This window comes from Saccopteryx bilineata, chromosome 1, assembly GCF_036850765.1.
Source record: "Saccopteryx bilineata isolate mSacBil1 chromosome 1, mSacBil1_pri_phased_curated, whole genome shotgun sequence".
In the NCBI taxonomy this organism is placed as follows: Eukaryota; Metazoa; Chordata; class Mammalia; order Chiroptera; family Emballonuridae; genus Saccopteryx; species Saccopteryx bilineata.
The window spans coordinates 332,888,089-332,907,786 of NC_089490.1; positions in this window are offsets into that span (position 1 = coordinate 332,888,089).

A 19,698-nucleotide genomic window follows, 5' to 3' on the forward strand; every position below is an offset into this window, starting at 1 on the left:
AGAAGAATGATAAGCTTTGATTGATTTTCAAGTATCCTTAGGATCTGAGTCTACTGTAGAGGAATCCATACTAGAAATTATAGACAATACAGTATAGATGTGGCTCATGCAAGAACGATAACATATAACTTCAATCAGTGGCACATGATCAGAGAAAAGGAGACTCTGAGTTCCAGTCTGGGATGCAGTACTGGGAGCACACCCTCTGGCACTCAGCACCCCGGGGCATCGGCGTCATGGCAGCTGGGACCGACAGCTAAACAGGCCTCCTCTGCTCACATCCCTTCAGATGGCTTTCATTTCTATGTCTGGCATTTCCCCCACATCTTTTGAGCTAGGGCTGCCTGCCTGCCTACAACCTGGTCTTTGGCCATTGTGAAAGAGCACTCCCACTGCCTCTGCCAAGGGCATCATTTTCAGTTAATTTTTATAGCCATCTTGAAGGGCATGGCTCATCCGCCAATTTGCAGGCGGGAAAACTGAAGCTCAGACTGGATGATCTTGACAGACCTTTCCAGCTGTCACTGTACTATGTACATAAGCAATGCATTCAAGGTGCAGTTCTCATTCATAAAGCACTTTTTGAATTGTTAAATTATTATAACATTTGGCACAGAATATGATTACAAAACTAGCTAACAGTTCTTGAGCACTTCTTAGGCGCCAAAGCAAATGTAATAACCCACACTACTTCACTTAATCTTACAAGTTCCTGAGGAAGGCGTTGTCATAACCCCAATTTTCTGGATCAGAAGCTGAGGCTTAGAGAAGTGAATAACCCAGATTGGTCTTTCTCCAGAGCGGGGCTTTGATCCTGGATTATGCTGCTCCTCCTCCGACTCCTCCCAAGTCTGCCCGCGGATGCCTCTCTCAGCTCACATTGTGATCATTCTCTGTTCTTTTTCCTTGTGTCTCCAAACTCATTCCACATTGGGGTATTCTGGTGGGCTATAATTAGGCCCTGCAGCTTGCCAACTGGGCCAAAGTGGCTTGTCATCATTCCCCCTCTCACCTCCAGAACCAAGGGCTTCCCCATCTGCCACCAGCACGGGAGCCAGAGATCGCTGTCTCACTGCAGGGAGCGGGCCTGTGGCAGTCAGCCTCCAAGAAGCCCTGCTCAGAGACAATTCAGGCCGCATCATTGGCCTGACCACCCGGCCTCTCAGCATCTACCTGTCAGCACCTGAGAGCTTCGCTTACCTCAGAGCAGGCAGGGAAAGGGCATCTTCAAGACCCCAACACATTCAGTAAGGGCAGAAGCTCCAGTCTTGAGGGTACGGAGAGCCCATTATCCATCCAGGCAGTCACGTGAGCAAAGGCCTGGCAGAGAGGCTCCATCGGTCAGAACAACCATGCCAGGGAGTCTCAGGACAGTGAGAACATGACCTCAGTTCTCTCTGGGATCCAAACCTGTCTCTGGCAGGACAGGGTTTAAGGCTAGAGACGTAGAATCATAAGATAAAGTCGGAGGCTATGGGAGCTGGGAGGGACCTTGATCATCATCATATACAACTTGGTTGTTTTGCAGCTAGGAGAGCTTTCCATTCCTGGTACCTGCTAAACCCATGTGCAATCTTTAGAGCTCAGCTTACCCATTATTGGCTTCCTCCTGGAAGCTTTCCTGACTCTCTCTGAGTTAGGGCAGAATCTCCTGACATGCACACCATAGTTCCTGTGCTCCCCGAACACTGTTCTATCTTTTTGTCTATGTGCCAACAACTCGATTAGACTTGCAGTTAGTCCTGCTCACAGGTTGTAGCTCTAGCATATAGGAGAGCACCAACAAATACTTGTTGAATGACAATGCCAATAAATACTTGTTGAACAGCAAGCAACCTGTTCAGTTCACCCAGAGGACTAAGGTTCACCTCACTGGTAGGTAAGGTTGAATCACAGCCTTTATCTTTCATCCAAACTTGGGATTCCTTATATCCTCCCTCACATAGCCAAAGTCCTCACAAAACCTTCTGTCAGCCCAGAGATCCCATGCAGGCCTCTCCCAGGTGACAGTCCTTTCCCCAATTCTCTCTCCCCCTACCCTCTCCATCCCCAGAATGCCCTCAGTCCTTATCTCAACCCATAACAACTAAAAGGTTGTCCTCCAGGGGCATTTCCATTAAAAAAGAAATGTTGGGAAGATCTGTTTTCATCTATCTCTATGTTCCATTTTTCAGTCTACTGTCTTTTGTGACCTTGACAGTTTTGAAGTTATTTGATAGAATGTCCCTCGATTCCGGTTTGCCGAATGTCTCTTCATGATTATATTTAGAATGCACTTTTTTTTTTTTTTTTGGCTCAGGACTATCACAGGAGTGGCGTTTGTCCTTCTCAGTGGGTCATTTCAGGAGATATACATGTTGGCTGGCAAGTATGTAACTTTTTAGACTGATCATGGCGCCCATGCTTTCACCAGAGCCGAATCATAGGTTTCATCCCATGAGGCAGTTCCAGCTCAGCACGTGACTGCCCGGAGCAGAGTGAGGAGCAGGACTGTGGGGGCTCTGTCAACACTCCATGGGAAAAAGGGCCATGACTAGCCAGTCCTATCTTCCTTGACCACAAGTCACCAGACGAATGGTACCAGCAACATGATGGTGCTTTTCCTATTTGAGTTCATTCAGTCTTCATAGGACAGGTGAGGGACAGGCAGGTCAGGAGCTCATAGCTACCCTTCACACAATTGCCCCATGGCAGCCAAAGGCAGAGACCGTACTGGGTTGGTCAGACACAAGTAGAAAGCTATGACAGATTTATGCATTTAACAAAGTGGGCACCTTTGTGAGGGGGATATTTTTGAATTTCACTTCACATTCACCGGAGACTTTTCTCAAGAGGTGAATTTCCTCAACAAGAAGAAATGACCTTCCATGTCCCACTAGAAAAGGCTTTAAGGATTTAAAGAAATGGAACAAAAAATCATCAGATTTATATGGAACTATAAAAAACCCCGAATAGCCAAAACAATCCTAAGGAAAAAGAATGAAGCTGGGGGCATTACAATACCTGACTTTAAACTATATTATAGGGCCACGATAATCAAAACAGCATGGTATTGGCAAAAAAATAGACACTCAGACCAATGGAACAGAATAGAAAGCCCAGAAATAAAACCACATATATATGGTCAAATAATCTTTGATAAAGGGGCCAACAACACACAATGGAGAAAAGAAAGCCTCTTCAACAAATGGTGTTGGGAAAACTGGAAAGCCACATGCAAAAGAATGAAACTCGACTACAGCCTGTCCCCGTGTACTAAAATTAATTCAAAATGGATCAAAGACCTAAATATAAGACCTGAAACAATAAAGTACATAGAAGAAGACATAGGTACTAAAATCATGGACCTGGGTTTTAAAGAACATTTTATGAACTTGACTCCAATGGCAAGAGAAGTGAAGGCAAAGATAAATGAATGGGACTACATCAGAATTAAAAGTTTTTGCTCAGCAAGAGAAACTGATATCAAAATAAACAGACAGCCAACTATATGGGAACTGATATTTTCAAACGACAGCTCAGATAAGGGCCTAATATCCAAAATTTACAAAGAACTCATAAAACTCAACAACAAACAAACAAACAATCCAATAAAAAAATGGGAAGAGGACATGAACAGACACTTCTCCCAGGAAGAGATACAAATGGCCAACAGATATATGAAAAGATGCTCAGCTTCATTAGTTATTAGAGAAATGCAAATCAAAACTACAATGAGATACCACCTCACTCCTGTTAGATTAGCTATTATCAACAAGACAGGTAATAGCAAATGTTGGAGAGGCTGTGGAGAAAAAGGAACCCTCATTCACTGTTGGTGGGACTGTAAAGTAGTACAACCATTATGGAAGAAAGTATGGTGGTTCCTCAAAAAACTGAAAATAGAACTACCTTATGACCCAGCAATCCCTCTACTGGGTATATACCCCAAAACCTCAGAAACATTGATACGTGAAGACACATGTAGCCCCATGTTCATTGCAGCACTGTTTACAGTGGCCAAGACATGGAAACAACCAAAAAGCCCTTCAATAGAAGACTGGATAAAGAAGATGTGGCACATATACACTATGGAATACTACTCAGCCATAAGAAATGATGACATCAGATCATTTACAGCAAAATGGTGGGATCTTGATAACATTATAAGGAGTGAAATAAGTAAATCAGAAAAAAACAAGAACTACATGATTCCATACATTGGTGGAACATAAAAATGAGACTAAGAGACATGGACAAGAGTGTGGTGGTTACCAAGGGTGGGGGGGGGAGGGAGGACATGGGAGGGAGGGAGGGAGAGAGTTAGGGGGAGGGGGAGGGGCACAGAGAACTAGATAGAGGGTGATGGAGGACAATCTGACTTTGGGCGAGGGGTTTGCAACATAATTTGATGACAAAATAACCTAGACATGTTTTCTTTGAATATATGTACCCTGATTTATTAATGTCATCCCATTACCATTAATAAAAATTTATTAAAAAAAAAAAAAGAAAAGGCTTTAAGGAAATGTATCGTTTTAATGAAATAAGAAAATTTGGGCAAATTGCTAAGAAACAAGACCTTATTGGTGGCTATAGGAGCTCATGCCAATAACTTTTCATTATAGATGAGTTTCCTTGGAAATAATCCCTGGGCATTCTTAAGTATTAATGCTGAGCAAGAATTAATTAGATGGGGAAAGGGCATTAAAAAAAGAATTGCTAATTGAGCAAATAGGCCAACTATAAAGGATAGATGTACCAATAAAAAAAGAATGATACTCAAATACAATAACCTCTCCTCAATCTGTTCTCTGTTTTATTTTTCATTGGATAAAACAGGACATGTTCATGGGGAAGTAATTCAGACAGTGGAGAGAAAGAAGTGAAAAGTAGAGCTATCCTTTCCCCCTCCACCCTGCGTTCCTCCTCAGAAGTTGCCACTGCTCATTGCGTCTTAAGTGTCCTTTGAAATATTTCCCATGGAGGCACATGCATGGATATGTATCTATTTTAACAAATGAAAGTTGTATATCCCATTCACAGACTTGTTATTTTTTCTCCCACAAGATGTCTCAGAGCTTGCCGTGTCAGAACACAGAGACTCGCTTCCTTTCCCTGACACCGCCACTCCAGTCTGGACAACATTGAAAGAAAATTTATTTGACCCATTCTCTAACATTGACCTATAGTGTTTTCACTGGTTGGCTATTGCTAGCAATGCTGCAATGGACAGCACTGTGTGTATCTTTGCAGACTCATGGACATCTAGCTTTAGTAAAGTGACCAGTCGTCCTCCATTAGGTAGGACAGTCCTTCTTTTGTAAGTTCTGTCGTCCCTCAAAAAGTGTCCTACATGTCCTCCTTTTTGATATTGGAAGATTAATCTGTAAATGTCCGTATTCGATCAATGCAGAGTCGATTCATTGCATGTGATGTGATATATTTGTATTTGACATGATGATTCATCAACGATCAGTACAGCACGGAGAGACGTAATTATGAGATGCATGCTCTCTGCATAGAAGACCTTGAGAGAGTGCATGATATACCAAGCGCGCAAATGACTTTGTGTACCGTTGGTCAAATAAGTTTGTAAATATGATATATATGTTTGCTCGCTTATAGTTTGCATTGGGTGTGGGGTACAGGCTGTAAGCAGGCAGGGTCGTTATAGCCTAAGGCTTAGTTTTAAGACTAAGCCTTTCCCACCCTTTTAATCCTAAAATCTTTTCAAAACTAAGCTTTTCCCCACACCCTTGACTGTTGCATGATGTGGGGTAGTGCGCTCTCATGAGAAATCCTATTATGCCTAAAATAAGTGACTTTGTATCAGAGACTTCCTTATTTGTATATTGGATGAAAGGTTTTGATTTCTACACTATAAAATGGGGCAGAGGAGCCCATGCTGGAGAAGAGCAGAGAAAGGCCACGTGGAAGAGAGGAGAAGCAGCCAAGATGGCGGAGTGCTGAAGGAGAAGACAGTTTGTGCAGAGTTTATACAGAGAGAAGGAGATGGGGAACAGAGGTGAATAAGGCTGGTGAGCTAGAAACCTTTGATTCTAGGAAACTCGGATGAGTCAGTGGTTTTGGGAGCCCTGAATGGAAAGGGAAGTGTTTTCCCACTGTGTGTATTTCTTGCCCTCCAGGTGCAAGCTAGGAATAAAGGTAATGGCCCACCAGTTCTTGGCTCCATTGTTTCATTATCATCTGTCCAAATCAAATGCAAACCAGCATGGGCCAGCGGCTGTAATGGTGGCCGTGGCCACTGGCTTTTACATGTACTTCTTACTGAAACATGACATGGCACATCGACATTGCAGACTCATGATTATTTCTTTCTCAGTGAATATTCAATCATAGACAGTTAACCACAATTCACGCTTTATTAATTATGTATTTAATAATTTCCAAAAATGTATAATTTTATTTACAAGTATTTTCCCAAAATTTGAGTTTTAAAGTGAAAATATAAACTCAAACCATATCTATTAATAACACATTTTGATTAAATAGTTGCATAAAACAGACATTTTTTAATAAGAAAATGGTAAATACACCCGAATACCACTCCAAATTAGTGGTTTTGTTTGATATTTAGTTTTACTAAATGAGTACTTTTTTCTTACAATTATTATTAAAAATTAATAGGCATGTAAGCATAATTGCAATAGAAAATATTACAAATGTTTTTATTCCGCATTTATCATATTATAGTGTATTATTGTTGCAATAAATAAAATGTTTTATTTACGATATTGTTTTTTTCAATTTATTTTTGTCCTCCTTTTCTTTTTTTTTAATTTTTTTTTTTTTTACAGGGACAGAGAGAGAGTCAGATAGAGGGATAGATAGGGACAGACAGACAGGAACAGAGAGAGAGGAGAAGCATCAATCATCAGTTTTTTGTTGCGACACTGTAGTTGTTCATTGATTGCTTTCTCATATGTGCCTTGACCGTGGGCCTTCAGCAGACCGAGTAAGCCCCTGCTCAAGCCAGTGACCTTGGGTCCATGCTAGTGAGCTTTTTTGCTCAAGCTAGATGAGCCCATGCTCAAGCTGGCTATCCTGGGGTCTCGAGCCTGGGTCCTTCCGCATCCCAGTCCGACTCTCTATCCACTGTGCCACCGCCTGGTCAGGCTTGTCCTCCTTTTCATTGTAAAATGTTGGTTACCTTATTTAGAGTTAGTTCCTAAAAATAAAATATGTCAAATTTCATAGGCATACTTTTATTATTGTTGCCAAAATCACCCTGTAAACATACCGCACCAATTTATTCTCCCACCAACAACACTGAAGATTTCCTATTTCCAACTGCCACTCTCATCCCTAAGCAACGCTGGGTATCATGGGACCTCAAGGTATATGTCAATCCCATAGAAAAAAAAATGATAGCTCATTTTTCGCATTTTGCATTTATTTTATTTTGAATGCTATTATGCATCTTTTCGTATTTTTTATTCATTTATATTTCTCTCTCTCTGAATTACTGTTTGTGGCTTTTTGCTTACTTTTCTATTGAGTCATCCTTTTCCTGTTGATGCCCAGGTCCCTTTTGCTTGCTAAGAAATTCAGCCACTTATGTTTCCAAATATTTGTTTGCCTTTTTTTCTTTGAACAAAGGTGTCAGTGCTGCCAGCTGCATGGGGTTGCTCTAAGCCTCAGTTAAGATCATATACATGTAGATGAAAGTGTTTTTATGGATTTCAAGTCCTAACTGATGTGTATCGTTTCTCTTGATGATGTTATTTTCAAAACAGAGGAGAGTCTGGGGAAAAGAAAGCACATACTTTGGAATCTGAAGAGTGCAATTTCAATCCTGGCTCTCCAGGTGTGGGAGACTGAGTGAACCAATGGCCCTCATCTGCATCCTCCCTCTATCTGTACCTATCTGCTGGTAACCTTCAGGCCCCTTGCACTGGGACTCTGGCCCCAGCAGTGTGACTTCTTTTGCCAGTGCAGCAGTAGCAAACTTGAAGCAGAGACTTGAGAAAGGGCTTCCACATTTTTGTTGCTTGGTGACGTCTCTGCCATCACTGTTTGAACATGCTTAGGTCCCCCCAGGAAGAAAGACCATGTGGAGCAGAGCTGAGTTATCTCAACCAAGTCTCCACACATGTCAGAGAGCCCAGCTATGATTAGAAAGTCATTCAACTACATATAATAAGTAATGAGCCACTGATTTAAGGTTAGGTGATGAGATTTTGTTACGCAACAATTGCTGATATATTATTTATATATATAATTAACTTCACTGTATCTCAATTTTCTTTTTTATTTTAGATTTTAAAATTTTTATTAATTCATTTTTAGAGAGATAGAAGGGAGAGGGAGAGAGAAAAGGGAGGAACAAAAAGCATCAACTCCCATATGTGCCTTGACCAGGCAAGCCCGGGGTTTTAAACCGGCGACCTCAGCGTGCCAGGTCAACACTTTATCCACTGCGCAAACATAGGTCAGGCTGCATGTCAACTTTCGAACTTATAAATTGAAGTTATGTAAAGCCAGTTGCTGCGGCCACCATCACAGCCACCTGGCCCATGCAGGTTCCCATTAGATTCGGACAGACGGTAATGAAACAACAGAGCCACAAACTGGTGGGCCATTATCTTTAATCCTAGCTTGCACCTAGTGGGCAAGTAAAAACACACACTGGGCTCCAAAACCAACTCATTCAGTGCTCACAAAGCTACTGTCTTACCCGAGTTTCCTGGAATCAAAGGTTTCTAGCTCACTAGCCTCATTCTCCTTTGTTCTCCATCTCCTTCTCTCTGCACAAACTCTGCACTAACTGGCTTCTCTTTCAGCACTTTGCCATCTTGGCTGCTTCTCCTCTCCTCCACATGGCCTTTCTCTGCTCTCCAACCTGCTCTCTGCTCTAATGCTAATCTCAGGAACCAAGAGAGCAAGCTCCTGGTCTGCCCCACTTTATAGTGCAGACATCAAAACCAATCCAGTATACAAAATAGGGAAGTCTCTGATACAAAGTCCACCCCATATCAAAAAGGGTGGGAAAGGCTTAGTCCTAAAACCAAGCACCAGGCTACAAGGATCCTACCTGCCCACAGCCCTCCCCAAACACACATTAACATCACCTGGGCGACGGGTTTTCATGTGGGCAGCGCCATCTTTAACAAAGTGAGCATAACATATTTTATCTGCCCAACAGGTTAATATCAACTTTACAGGACTACTGTGGGAAATAACATCATTATTCTAATGGTGACAGTCCAGTTCTTACTATCAGGGAGGAAACTCAACTACAGGTGGTATTTGGAAAAGATTTGTAAAGGACTACAAATCTTTGGGCAGCTTCATGATATAAAACAGTTGTTAAAGTATACATTTATCTTTAAAATCTCCTGCTAAAATTTTCAAGTCTACCAATGTTACTTAAAAGCACATGCTTAAGCAAGTGGCTCAGCCTCTCTGGGTTTCTCCACAGTCTCCTCCATCACCCCACTGCTTTCCTATCTGGCACATTCTCTCAGCTCTTGGACTTATTCTGGGTTTGGGGAAGTTTTTTCAGAGACCTGAGTCCTTCCTTCTTCGGCCCCCAACCCTCCACTCTAGTTTACCCTTCAAACTTATAACAGAGGAATGTTACTAAAATGCAAGTATACCTCAGTCAGTTGACCACTTAGCCCTCAGAGGGTTGTCCTAGCCTTGAGGAAGAAATCCAGTCTGCAATGCAAGGAAACGAAGTCCTGTTCAACCTGTCAGGCCTCTTCCCTCACTGCCTGTGCGGGCTTGTGTGTTGTCACAGGGCTCCGGGACCTGCCTGTTCCCGGTCTCTGTGCTTGCAGACATGCTGTTTATCCTGCTCTGCTGTGCCCTCTCCATCACCAGTCCCCACCTAAGTGCCTTGTCGATTTCAACCCCTCGGAAGCCTTCCCTAAGCCAGAGCTTCTCAACACCAGTGCTATCTACATTTGAGGCCAGCTAAGTCTTTGCTGCGGGTGCATTCCTGTGCCTCATAGATGTTTAGGGGCAGCTTTTTTGCCCTCTCTGCACTAAATTCCATCATCACCCCCTCCCAACCTGTGACAACCAAAGTGTCTTCAGACATTACTAAATATCTCTTGGGGACAAAACCGTCCCCAGTTAAAAACCAATGTCCAGTTGCTCAGTGGATAGAGTGTCAGCCTGGTATGCGAACATCCCGTGTTCAATTCCTGGTCAGGGCACTCATAAGAAGCTACCATCTGCTTCTCTCCTCTCCTCTCCCTTTTCTCTCTCTCTTCCCCTCTTGCAGCCAGTGGCTCAACTGGTTTAACCATTGGCTGTAGGTGCTAAGGATAACTTGGTTGGTCCGAGTGTTGGCCCCAGATAGGGGGTGCCGGGTAGATCCTGGTCAGGGCACAGGGCACATGCGGGAGTCTGTCTCTCTATCTCCCCCCTCTCACTTAAAAAACACACACACACAAAAAAAAAACAACAAAAAAACACACACCCAATGTCCAAATCCCAGTCTCACTTCCACACCTCAAAAGCCAAGTTAACATTCTCAGCCTCCCTAGACTTAACAGATGAAAATGTCTGTCTTTTTCATTAAACTGGGGAATTCCTGAGGACAGAAACTGTGCCGTAGATTCCGATCTCCCTATATCTCTGCCCTGGTTCTAGAACAGGGGTCATGCTCGGTGAATATGGGTTAAAGATATCCGGAATAATAACAGAGAAATGGGGAAGTGACGTTCTCAAGCCTGCTCGCACATTATGTTTACAATACAAAGTCCTGGGGACATTTCTAAAACACAAATTCCTAGATATAAGCTCAGACTCCAAATCAGTATCTCAGGAAGTGAGGACCCAAGGACGTGTACTGTTTAAACACTGAGGTGATCCCAGCACAGAGGCAGGAAGAACTGTTCTAGAAGACAAATGGCAGTGACCCTGACCATCTCGGCAGACCACCTGACAATGCCCACCTCCATGACTGAAAAAAGATAAAATATTCCTCCAGAAAAATTCTTCTGCCCTGAAAGGTAAATGGTTGTTTCATAGGTGAGTGAGTGAGGAAGTCTGCAGAAAGCTTCCAGAAAATGCTCACAGTCCTCTACGTGTAGTCAGAGAGACCCGCCAGCCAGAATGGCATATAAAATTTATAAAAATAAGGCCCTGGTCGGTTGGCTCAGTGGTAGAGCGTCGGCCTGGCGTGTAGAAGTCCGGGTTCGATTCCCAGCCAGGGCACACAGGAGAGGCGCCCATTTGCTTCTCCACCCCTCCCCCTCTCTTTCCTCTCTGTCTCTCTCTTCCCCTCCCGCAGCCAAGGCTCCATTGGCGCAAGGATGGCTCCTTGGCCTCTGCCCCAGGTGCTGGAGTGGCTCTGGTCGCAGCAGAGCGACGCCTCGGAGGGGCAGAGCATCGCCCCCTGGTGGGCAGAGCGTCGCCCCCTGGTGGGCGTGCCGAGTGGATCCTGGTCCGGCACATGCGGGAGTCTGTCTGACTGTCTCTCCCGGTTTCTAGCTTCAGAAAAATACAAAAAAAAAAAAAAAAAAATTATAAAAATATTCCCTTCTGGGGCAGAACATTTAATATGCCTTGATTTCCTGTCCCAATGGCCTCCCCATGGCCAGCAGAGCCCTGCTCCTTGACGCCCATGGACCACAGGTAGCTGCTCATCCTACCAAAACAAAAAGAATTTTGTGGTAGAGCAGGGATTGGGAACCTATGGCTCGCGAGCCAGATGTAGCTCTTTTGATGGCTGCATCTGGCTCACAGACAAATCTTTAATAAAAAAAATAATAATAACGTTAAAAATATAAAACATTCTCGTGTATTACAATCCATTCATTTCCTACCGCTCATGTTCATGGTTGCGGGTGGCTGGAGCCAATCACAGCTGTCCTCCGGGACAACACCAAATTTTTATTGGATAATGTGTAATGTACACGGGTCATTGTATGGCTCTCAGGGAATTACATTTTAAAATACGTGTCATTCATGTCTCTCTCTCAGCCAAAAAGTTTCCCGACCCCTGTGGTAGAGGATACAGAGTGTCGGCTTGGCCCTGAACAGGTGAATACGGACATGGATAACACAGTGCTATTTATTGTACAAGTATGCACCATACAAAGCAATGCTTAAAATACACTGTCCACAAAAATTAGGGGATATTTTAAAACAACTATGAAGTGATAAAATATCCCCTAATTTTTGTGAGCTGTATACGTTTAAGACTGGTAGAGCTGTGTCTGGTGAATAAAAAAGTCTCCTTGTAAGATGGCTACGGAGGTCAGGGCTGAAAGAATACATAGAAATGTATCAGAAGGCCTGGCAATGGGGATGGGACTGGATTAGGAAGTTGACGGGCTGTAAAGAGCATCCTCATTCCCTTGCCGTGATAGGCCGTGAGCAAATGTTAATGGGGCGGACATCCTCAGGGATCCGGGCAGGCGTTCTGTGCTCGCCCTCCCCCTCTCCCACTGTGGAACCTGGCAGCTCTGGACTCTTTGATGATGTTATCTATCACTTTCTGAACGCTATGGCTCTGTAGGACGCTTTTCGGTCCAGGATGTCTGTATTAGTTTGCTAAGGCTGCTGCAATAAGTGCCACAAATGGGGCGGCTTAAACAGCAGAAATCATTGTCTCGGTTCCGGAGGCTGGAGGCCTGAGATCCAGCTGTGGGAAGGGTTGGTTCCTTTGAGGCTGTGAGGGAAGCGGTGGTTCAGGGTCTCCCCTGGGCTCTCCACGCCATCTTCTCCCTGTGTCTCTCCATATCTGCTTCCCTCCGTAGGGCTCTGCCTCCAAATATCCCCTTTTTTAAATGTGATACTGGATTAGGGTTCATCCTAATGACCTCATTTTAACCTGATTACCTCTGAAAAGACCCTGTATCCAAATCAGGCCACATTCTGAGATGCTGGGAGTTAGACCTTCAACAGATGAATTGCAGAGAGGGGGACATGCTTCCACCCGCAGCAATAGCTGAGAAGTGTGCTTCACCCTGTCCACTCACCCCCACTGCCCAGCGCCTGAGCTGCCTGGCTGCCCTTGTCTGCTCCCCTCCAGGCCACTCACCCCACTGCCCAGCACCTGAGCTGCCGTGCTTCACCCTGTCCACTCACCCCCACTGCCCAGCACCTGAGCTGCTGTGCTTCACCCTGTCCACTCACCCCCACTGCCCAGCACCTGAGCTGCCTGGCTGCCCTTGTCTGCTCCCCTCCAGGCCACTCACCCCCACTGCCCAGCACCTGAGCTGCTATGCTTCACCCTGTCCACTCACCCCCACTGCCCAGCACCTGAGCTGCCTGGCTGCCCTTGTCTGCTCCCCTCCAGGCCACTCACCCCCACTGCCCAGCACCTGAGCTGCTGTGCTTCACCCTGTCCATCACCCCCACTGCCCAGCACCTGAGCTGCTGTCCTTCACCCTGTCCACTCATCGCCCCCCCCCCCCGCCCAGCACCTGAGCTGCCTGGCTGCCCTTGTCTGCCCCCTCCAGGCCCCGGAACTCTTTTCATGTGCTGCCTTGAGGAACCTTGGGAATCTGCTTCTTTCCACCAAAATAATTGTGATACATTAAAAAGATCTGGCAGAAAACAAATCTGGGTTTAAATCTTGGTTCTAAACTGTAATAGCTGTGTGCCTAGGACAAGTTACTTAACCTCTCTGAGCCCGTCTCCTCATTTTATGATAAAGAGGTATGTGGTAAGCCACATCCTTAAACTGCCTTCCCTGTATATGGGTCTGCCTCCAAATATCCCCTCTTTATAAGTCATATTGGATTAGGGCCCATCCTAATGACCTCATTTGAACTTGATTACCTTTGAAAAGACCCTCTATGGTGACCTTCCAGGTTCCTGTCCAGTAAGACCTGACACCAGGAGATGAAGAATAATGGAGAGGAAGGACTTCTTTCTAAGCAACAGAAAACCTGGATTCCAGGCCTGGCTCTGGGGCTAATTTGCTGTATGTCCCTGAGCTATTCTTGTCCATGCTCTAGGCTTAAAGAGAGTGACCAAGGGGCCTCTACAATGATCTATTCTGGCCCTGTCACAGAATCAGGTTGTGTGTGTGTGTGTGTGTGTGTGTGTGTGTTGTGTGTAACTGGGGTAAAAACTTTAACCAATGTTCAAGTGTACAATACAGTATCCTTCACTATGGGCACAATGTTTGTGTTATTGACAGTCTCCCCGTCCACTCCACCCTGGTGACCAGTGGTCCTGTTGGATGCTGGGACAGCACACATCCACATCCGGCTGTAGGTGCCCACCAGTGTCAACACAGAATTCCCACCCGCCAGGGGATAGGAGGTCAGCGATGAGATGTTTAGGGAACTTGACGTCTGGGCAATCCTTCTTGTACCACTAGGTGTCACTGTCCTACCTTAAACGCCCCTTCTCAAAAAATCTCAACCAGAGTAACTGGAAACTTTCCCACAGACTGTTAGGTTCTTGAGGCACTTGGGTTTAATTTGTATCTACCTTTTTGGGCCCTTCCTCTCCAAGAGTCAACACAACTGTTTAGAGGTGTCTGCATACCATGTGTCCCTGCATGCCAGGTTTTTAGACTTGACCAGTGACGTGGAATGTGAGGGGCACATCTGTGCAAGCTAATGGGCCCAGCCAGCCTGTTTTTCATTCTCATTCAGTCATGAATTTAATGAGCACCTGCTATGTGCCATGTCCTGTGCTGGGGGCTCACAAGTCAAAGAAGAGAGACACATCCCTGGCCCTCAAGAGCTCAGAGAAGACATGTCAGCATTACTACAACCTGATGAGAAAGTGCTGAAATGAAGGACCCCCCCATTCCACAGCACAAAGGAGAAGCCCTCAGGCCTGCCTTGAGTGATGAGGGAAGCTTCACAAGGTTTGTCACAGGATTTCAGTGGAGACTTAAAAAATGCACAGGGATTGTGCAGACCACTGGGATGGACCATTCCAGGCTGATGGAACAGCATAGGCAAATAGGCCGGTTCCTTTAAGCTTATAGAAGGCTTTTCCTATTGGTACTGAACTATATTGAAATCAGTTTGGACCCAATTACCTTGCATGAAACAAAGAGCAGGCTCCTGCCCCATGGAACAATCACAACAGTCTCTTATCTTAAGAGCAAGAGATGTGGCTTTTCATTTTTGTATCTTCAAAGCTGACCATAAAGGAAGTGAACAATATATTTTGAGTAAATCAATGCATGAATGAAGAAAGGAAGAAATGAGTGAACACATTACCTGCTAAGCTACTAAAAAAATAACACTGGATTTTAAAGAGGTGTGTTTCAGAGGGGAAACTGAGGCACTGACCCACCAGCAAGAGCGCCATGTATACCCCCGGGTCCTGCTCAGTGCTCTTTGCAGACCCTACACTAGCTCGTTCTCTTTCTCTGCGTAGTTGATTCTGCAAGCTGGTCAAACTCAGAGAATCGGGAGCAGTTTTTACTTACAGACATTCTCCCTGTTCCTCTTTCAAGAACACTGCCCAGGGGACAGGAGTTGGTGTAAGAAATTAATAATATAATAAAAACATAGAAGCCTGTGGGCTCCATGTTGAGTAGAGCAGAGTGTGGAGTCAAAGAGCAGAGTGAGATCATCAAAATGCTAATCTCACCGTCTAGAGCCCTGGCCCTAGCAGAAGTAAAGCAGCTCAACATTTTGGTCTCAGGTGAGTTTTTACTCCCAGAAAGTCATGATAGAGTTTTTGTATCTGTCAAAACTTATCAGGAGCTTTGACATCTGGAAGAGGAAACACTAGAGAGAAGATGGGGAGTGGGATGTCCTGCAGAGAAGAGAGAGAAAGGAGGGGGCAACAAGAATGATTCTATTTCTGATCGGGGTGCTGTGAGGACCAGCTGTGGAGAGCTTGGTTGGGGGGGGTGCGGGAGGGAGGAGGTTGAAGGAGGCAGAATGAACTCCGAGTCTGAGTCTGTCTCTGCCAAAGTCTTCCACAGAGAGTCCCATTTCCAATGGAATGAGTTCAAACTCTTTAGCTCAGCATTCATGGTCACCATGGTCTAGCCCTGACCTATACTTTCAACCTTTGCCCCCACTATGTCCCATTTCTTGCCTATATCGCAGCTGAATGGGCCCACTCGCTGTCACTACATACTGACAGCCTGGCCAGCCCTCAAGTCCAGATCCTGGGGCCTCCCCATGCACTTTGTCCCACATCTACTTCCCCGGAAAGACCATGCTCTCTCATACCACATTTATTTCCCTTCCTAATTGGCAAGTTTTTATTTATCTTGCTTAACCTTCGATATAACTCCTCTTAAAAGTTTCTCTGACCACCTCCTGATTAAACTGTAGGACCCTCATCTTGCACACCTCGTACCTGCAGTTGTCGTAACCCTCATTACCATGCTAAGAAACGATTAGTTTGTGCATCTCTGAACTCTGAGCACCTTAATGATATCTTTCATTTCTCATTGTTACATCAGCTCCAGCGTAAAGCTTAACATGTAGTAGGTACTTAATTAATAGTTAAACATGGCGTGCTCAAGGGCAGAGACTAGATGCTATTCACTTGTGTCTAACCTCCAGACCATTGCTCGACACAGAAAAAGACTTTAATACACTTGTCAGATTAATGCAGGCAACAATGGAGGGCTAGCACAAAATAAACATTTGTCAGTTAATTTCCGAGTTACATTACAACTTAAACTCCTCGTTCTGTTAGGTTATTTCAAAGGGCTACCCACTTTTTGTATCTAATCTTTTCTATACCTGAGCTCCTAGCTACCTGTGGCATCTCATATTTCTAGGTACAATCCCACTAGGTCCAAGTCTCCCAGGGGAACATTACCCTTTTGCAGAAAGAGGGGTAAGTTAAGAGAAATGGACCCACCAGTCATTTACCTTGTATCTACCATACACTCGGCACTAAGCCACCATCAGAGCTAAGTCATGAATGAGACAAGCCCACCTTTACCTTTCTGCAGCATACAAGCAGTAGACCACAGACATTAAACCACTAAATGCAAGTGTGAAATGCAGCACAAAGGTAAGCGAGAAGGACCACTGAACAATGGACCTGAACCTAGTCTTGGGGAGTTCAGAGAAGGCCTCTCAGCGGGAGTAACACTTAACCCAAGACACAAAGGTGAGGAGGCCGTACCAGGCTTAGAGAAGAGGAAAGGACAGGAGTGAGGAGTGAACCCAGGCACCCGGCCTGCCTGGCTGCCCCTCCTTCCTTCCCTGTCCCAACGCCAATAACTACAGACCCATTCTTCCAAAACACTCCACTCACTCCTGCTATTCACTTGGGATAGTTTGGTTCCAACATCAGTTACGATTTGAACTGTAAGCTGAAAGAAAGGTTGGACACCACATTAACATGTTATTACGGTTGCGTAACCAGCTCCCCTCAAGGCAAGTACTGAAAGTCCCAAATCCCAGGAGGTCTTCAGTCCTGGGAAAACCAGGACAGGCGACCACGCTACACTATGGCCACAACCCCCACCAGGACGGGCCAGGAGCAGCTCGGCACACCAATTCCTAATATTAGTTATTCACTTATGTTCAGTCAGCACATATCTCCTGAATATATACACAAAGAACAGGATATTACAAATATAACAATTCACAAACATATAAAACGCAGGGCTGGTGGGAGGCAATGAGCCTGGGGGGGAACGAGGGAGAGGAGGAACGTGTGAGATGGCCCCTGACTGGGAGAGAGGAGCAAAGACCACGGGGCTGAGTGTGACGTGATCTAATCTATAATTTTTAAAAGATTGTCCTGGCCGTCATGTGGGTGATGGGTTGCAGGATCACCAGGGGGAATGAGAGACCTATAGAAGGCACAGGCCATGATCTGGGAGGCCCATGCAGGTGGCTGGCCCAGGGTAACAGGGGAGGTGGAACCGGAAGGGCGGTGATGGGGTTCTGCCCCCGGGGGTAGGAGCTGTCTATTTCCAGGGAGGGACAGTGACTGGGACACTTGGGAAAACACATGTTACTACTGAACAACTTCTGAGAGCTGCAACTCGTCAGCCATCAACACTCACCTTTCCCGCTGGGCGTTTCTACTGGGCAGAAACTAAACGTCGCTGGTGGGTATCGTTTCCCACACTGCGCCTGGGTCTTCTGCTGTTTCTTCAGTTGGTTGAAATATTGAGTGGTTTTTATTTATTTGTGGCTGTGAATTGAAGGAGGGGGAAAATAAATGACTTTGCACAAAACCCCAATTTCCTTCCCTTTTGAGAGCAATTTATCACCATCTCGGCTTGCTGCCGTTTCTTTCTAGAGTCAGGCTGACCAGGAGCAGCCCAGAGCTAAGCTCTCAGGATCTTTGTCCTGGAAAACCTGACCGTCGGGCCTGGGCAAGGCCGTCCGAGAGTTAGGCTTCCCAACCTCAAGTTGAGCACCGGCATGAGCAACTAACTGGTTGTGTAACAGACAAGACCTCTCCTACCAGGGAGATCCTGGCCGGCCCCCTCTCCAGGTGCTAGGCGAGCACCACAGGGCCTGAGCTCACAAGGAAAATCAACTCATCTATCTTCGTTGCCAAGGGTGGCAACTGTCCTTTCCTCAGAGGGCTGCATCCAACATGCCAGGGCCACTGCCATCAAGAAGGAAGGAATCAGTGGATAAGGGTCTAGATTCAGGGGATTGGAGAGACTGTGCATATGGCAGGGTTGACCTACCTGGGAATAGCTGAGCCCCAAGGGCAGAGAACCCTGTAGCTTATCTGTGTTCAAGCAAGTGCCAGAGCCCACTCTGGGGGAAGTCGGGGAAAGGGATGAGATTTAGTGAGCACCCACTGGTAGTAAAGCCTGAGAGATGCTAGAGCCCACTCTGGGGGAAGTCAGGGAAAGGGGTGAGATTTAGTGAGCACCCACTGGTAGTAAAGCCTGAGAGATGCTAGAGCCCACTCTGGGGGAAGTCGGGGAAAGGGGTGAGATTTAGTGAGCACCCACTGGTAGTAAAGCCTGAGAGATGCTAGAGCCCACTCTGGGGGAAGTCGGGGGAAGGAATGGGATTTAGTGAGCACCCACTGGTAGTAAAGCCTGAGAGATGCTAGAGCCCACTCTGGGGGGAGTCGGGGGAAGGGATGAGATTTAGTGAGCACGCACTGGTAGTAAAGCCTGAGAGATGAGAAAGGTCACAGAGAGTCCCTGCCCTTGGGGAGGTGGCATTTAGTACAGGAAGCGAATGAGCTGATTTATGGTACAAACATAATGGAAGTGAACACATAGTATTATGGGGGTGGGAAGGGAGAAAGGAAAAAGAAGCTAACTCTGCCTGGAAAATCAGAGGAGACTTTCAGGAGGATGTGATAACTCCCTGTTCCACAGACAGTCCCTTGGAATCGCCTGGGCTGAATTAACTGCATTTAGAAAAACAAATGCCAGCAGCACATTTTAAAGAGTATACCTGTTCCATTGTTCATTTACAAAGAATCACCAATTAAAATGAATTTCCCTCATGGATTTTTTCTATAAAATTATCCTTGAGGGGTGAGTTTTCAAATAGAAAAAAATGTTCCTTTAAAGGTAGATTGCTTTAGACTTGGTATTTAAATCCAAGCTCCAGAGTGGCCACACTGTGCAGGAAACCAGCCCTTCAGGTCTGCTTAAAAAGATTCCAGGGAACAAGAGCCCATTGGGAGGAAATCATGGATAACTGTGGGAGGAGCCACACCTGCCCAGCACTGGTCTCCAGTAAGAAACACATTTGCAGGATTAATGAGTGGGGGATGGCGGAGCGCTGGGGACCTCCATTGGATCCGATGGCCCAGGCTGCAGAAACAGGGTAAATCTCCAAAGCCCTGGTCGAA